Below are 5,167 nucleotides of genomic sequence, written 5' to 3'. Positions count from 1 at the left end.
GCTGGGAGTCCGCTGCTGTGGATCTGCGCCAGCGGAGCTCCCTCCAACCAGGGCGCGCGTGCGTCCGGGTCGCCGCTGCGGGCGAGGCGGCGGGCAAGCGAAAGGGAACTTAGATCTCGTCGCGTGGGGTCCTGGGCGGGCGTGTCCGTGGCAGAGCTGGTTTGTTCGTTGTTTTTATCCTGGGGAACTCGAAACCCTGGCTCTTGCAGTGTTGAGGCTGCCTGGTCGAGGCAGGGGCGGCTCTGCGTCTCTTGGGGCCTAACCCACAGGGGCCTGTGGCCATACTTGGTGCTACCGCATTGCTCACTTGGGCAACCAAACTGGCGGGGAAGGCGTGCCCCTGTTGGGTCGGAGATGTAGTTGTCTTGTGTCACCCCTACGGCTTTCACAAGGTGGGTGGGTTTTAAGTCCACTGAGAGATTAGGCTGGAGATATATACAGGGGTGGGCAAACTGTTTTACAATTGTTCATATAAAAAGAATACAACAATTAATAAATAAAAATACACGGATAAACTGTTTCACATACTCACAACTGTAAACCTACATTTGCCCAGCCCTGCACATAGATCTCTACTTAGGTAGCGTCGAGGGTGATAATGACCCGCAGTGAAGTTTACTGGGACGCACCATCCCTCGTGCTGCAAGAGCATCGTGGACATCTGGAGGGGGTGGGGGGAGGAGGAGTCAACATCCACGAAAGTGTTCCCAAGGGAAGTTGCATTTGAATTAAACGGACAGAAGAAACAAAATAGTGGATTTTCCACTGGATTACTCCAAAGAATATTCCGCGAATCCCCGCTGGAACCCAGTCTGGATGCGGGGCTGAGAGCCTTACTAGAGATCACCACCGGTCCCAATAACTCATGCCCTCGCCCCTGACCTTGGGGGCAGACCGAGACCTGCGGCCCCGAGTGCGGACCGGGAGGGGTAGAAAGGAAGGACAGAGGCCTCCAGGAAGCCTCCAAGCCCCAGCCTGCAAGAACGCGACTCTTTCTGGACGCGCGCCTGGGGCTGAGCTGGGCCCTGCAGGTGGCAGAGGTGGGCGCCCAGGCCTTGCGGGCTGTGGTGGTCGGTCCGAGGGCCCTTGGCAGGGCCGGCGAGGAGCCCAGACTTCTTGCCTGGGTAGGGACCGAGTCGGAATGCGGGAGGGTAGCGCTGAGAGCCGAAGGATCAAAACAGCCGAGGCGTGGCCCTGAGAAGGCGAACCGGAGTCGAAGTGGAAAGCACCTTGTCAGTCCCTCCTCTAGCTCACCCTTCGGACAGTGTCCGAGCTGGGGCGTGTGAGGACCGCCCTAGTGCAACCTGTCTTCCGAGACCCCTCCCCCGCCCCCCACCGCAGGCCGGCTCCTCTATGCCTGCCTCTTCCCACTGCCTAAAACAACCCAAGCCTCATCTGAAACCGGCGGAGCCTGGACTATGGGGGCTTCCCCTGCACGCGGTGAATGCCGGAGGGACACCTCGGGTCCCGAGTCTGGGAGCAGAGCTCCCCCTTGGGCCACCGGAACCTGAGGTGGCCCCGCCTGCGGGTAGGGCCCGATCCCCGGTTTGGGCAAGAACGTGGGTCCCTATCCCCTTCTCCTGTGCCCACACAACCTCCGCGCACTTAAGTGAACATTTCAAACGGCCAAAAAACTGCCTCAATCTGGACAAATAACTGCAACGAATGGAGGGAGAGGGAGTATGCAGGTAGCGGTTCCTGAGTCTAGCGCTAATGTCCCCCAAGCCCCTTTGGAAGGAGAAAGGCAGCCGCAGCTGTCCCGCACGCTCTCCTGAGGTGGGTGTGCGTGTGTTGGGGGGCGGGGGGGCGAGAGGGAAACGGGCGCGTAGGACAGTCAAAGGCGAGGAGAAGTCACCCCCAACAGTGAGGGCTCCCACCCAGCCCTTCTGTCGCGGGTCCTCACTGGAACCAAGGAATGTCTGCTCCCTGAGCTTGGGAAAGAGGTTCTGCCAAAGGAAATGTTAAGTGGGGCCTGCCAAAGGAGGAGGAGAAAATTAATTAATGAGGGAAAGAATGTGTCTCTGATCCAGATGATAGACTCCCTTTCCCCGGGGGGGCGGAAATTCCTTGGAAATCAATAGCTGTGCATTCATTATCCGCCCCTTGATAAAATGCAAAGCTATGAGATGGGGGAGGGGTAGTCTGTGTTGGTCATTAAACAAGGAGGAGGGGGTGGGGGTGGGGACCTGCGCAGGAATCTATGCCAAGGCTCAGCCCCACGTGGGCATCTGTAGTACAGGCAGGGGGCAACTAGTTACTGCACCTGCCAAACGGGGAAAACGGTGACATATCCCTGGGCGGAGCTCTGGTCCATCACCCTTTCCGTTCACTGCCTTGGGGTAAGTAGGGGGAGGCTTGATAAGGTCTAAGGCACACCTGCTTCTAGATCCACCACTGTGCCCCACTCACTAGCCTGGGGCTAATGCCCAGCAGGGATATGGCAGGGCAATTCTCCAACCATCACCCACACCCTATACCCCATATTTCTCTACCTCACATTGCACCTGTCACACCTGTACCATAAACACCTCTTCCTTCACCTGTAGCTGCCTCGCTGTCAGAGATTGTCACCTCCTGGAGGGCAGATACCCACCCATATTTTACAACTCAGTTGATCTCCAGTGTCTTGCCTTGGCCCAGATTGGTGCCCAGCAAGCATCTGAGGAAGGAAGGTAAGGTAGAAAATAAACGAGAGAGGGATGAAATAATTGATTTTGGAAATAGAACGTCTAAAGTCAAGATGTACAGCTCTGTGTGAGGACAGCACACCCCTCTGGCCAGTCTCCATCTCCTTTTTAGGGAAAAAAGAGACCTATCCGGGATCCTCCTGCTTGCCCTCCAGGAGCCCAGGCTTGGTGAAGCCTCTCTGGCTTTAATCCTGGCCCTCCCCATCTGGCTCCTCTTCCCTCCTATTCATTCGTATTGTTGTATGGGGCATTTTTACTCAGTTCAAGCACCTTGATAAGCACCACAGTGGACAAAGATGTGCCTTAAATGGACTTCCAATCAATTGGTTGGGGAGTGGGTTGAGAACTGTGCCCACAGTCCTCATATTTCTAGTCCCTGGAAAAGCAAGATATTCTGGGCAAAGGTCTGAACCCCCGCCCCCTCCTGATAAGAAGGGATCCGGTGTCCAAAGAGGTAAGGCATTGAATTCCTGACCTTAATCCGGGTGCCTCTCCACTCACTGGGATTACTGGTGCCCTCCAAGCTTTGGAGGGTAAACCAAGATGAGCTTTGGGTACTCTGGGGTTCGCCTTGCTCTCTGGAGGTCCACCTGGGCCCAAAGCTGTGCTGTTTGCGTTTCTGTCTCCCTGAACCCTTCACGGCCCCTAAAGGTCAGCGTTTTGCTTGTGTGGGTGCTAGTATCCCAGTGCTCGCCCGCAGCGGGGCCCTTCTTCCCTTGAGGGAGAGCGGAGGGTATCAGAAGGGATTAGGTTAAACCTGGACACCCGCTGCGACCACTGCGTGGGACTCTCTCGCTCCCTCCAGCGCTGTCCTGCTCATCGTCCATTTCTCGTAGAGATAAAGTTACATTTAGCACTCCCAGGGGACCGTGTAATGGATGGAAACTCGGCTCCTTCTCGCACCAGCAAATGAACATTCCTCTTACTCCCTCCTTGGGCTGCAAGGGGCAGGTTGGAGGTGGGGGTGGGGGCAGAGAGAAAATAAAAGAAAGGAAGAAAAGAAAAGCCACGGTGACGCCTGTGGGCTTCTCTTAGAATTTGATTAGTGACTGAGTATGCTAAATACACAGGCTATTGTCCAAAGAAAAGATAAAATCAAACGCGAATGCAAATTTATGTTTATAGAAATGAGATCTGCTCATTGGTGGGCATACAGATCCCTTTGGCGTGGGAGAGACCAGGAAAATTATTTATCTGATCTCTGCCTCCCATGAGCAGCCCTTTGCGGCTCTCCAGCTCTCTCGCCCCAGATGTGATAACATCTGGGCTATTATCACTCCGGGCTAGTGCTGCTCCTTGGGGACTCAGGCACCTGAACTATGGTCCCCTGTGAGGCCCTGGATTTGTCCTCCAGAAAAGGGCCATACAATAGGTCGGGTAATTGATTTATTCTTCTTTTTAGGTTTTGATTTTACAGTAACAAAAAATAAATATTGTAAAAGCCAGGTCAGAGCTTGGGCCCGTTCTTTCAAATTGGTTTGGGTTAATATTTTAATTACATTTTTTAATAAACTGGCTTAATCCTGTCTCCTATTGAAGAAAAAATATATATGGCGAAGAAGCCAACAGGATGGGAGGAAAAGAAAGTTCTCTTTCCAACATCTTATTCCCTTTTCTCTGAGGTGATTTCCTTTTCCTGGAGTTTCCAGGATAAAGTGTGTGTGTGTGTGTGTGTGTGTGTGTGTGTGTGTGTGTGTACGTGCGCGCGCGCTGAGGGAAGGCAAGGATCCCAACTACACCCTGTTAACTATTTTTCCTTTTGTTTACTAGAAGCCTCAGATCACCCAAAGCTCATTTGAAATGTGGGTTTGTACACAGTTAAAGGAGACAAACAATAAGAGAAAGACACAATTTCATTTCAGCAGCCGTTCCCGAGTAGAAAGCACACGCTCCTTGTGGCTTCTAAGTGGCTGTCACTGTCGGTGCCTGACACAGTTATATTCACAAAAACAACAACAAAAGTATGCGGAGGAAATTAAATTATAAGGAAATCAATAGCGTCTGACTGCTTCAAACGAATGTCTGTCACCGCGATTATTCTCCAGGAAGCTATTTATAAACCTTGAAAGAAACAGGTTCTTGCAGCACAGGACAGCACCTTCTGCATTTCTGTGTTGTTATTTATACTGTATACAGAGGAATGCGCGGGCATAATTTAACATACAAATGCCCAGCTCTATACATTATATAACAGCTTGTTAGACATCCCAGCGAGGAGGTGTGCCTAAGTAATGCGCATATATTCTGGGCTTGCGCTGGGGAGGGGGTTGAGAGAAGAGGGGAAACCGTGGGCAGCGAATGAACACTGTGGTTTTCTCTGCTTAAAAGGTGCCTACCCTCAGACAATAGCTGGCCCTTTTGATCTTTTCAGACCCGAGGTGGGAAAGGTAAGGTGTGCAGTGCGCATGCCTGGTCAGCTACAGGTACAACACCTGCGCTGTCCTTGCTGGTGGTCACTATAAGAGTGGCTCCCACGCGCC

Source organism: Myotis davidii, unplaced genomic scaffold (genome assembly GCF_000327345.1).
Source record: "Myotis davidii unplaced genomic scaffold, ASM32734v1 scaffold268, whole genome shotgun sequence".
NCBI classification, from domain to species: Eukaryota; Metazoa; Chordata; class Mammalia; order Chiroptera; family Vespertilionidae; genus Myotis; species Myotis davidii.
This window is presented reverse-complemented; position numbering follows the sequence as displayed.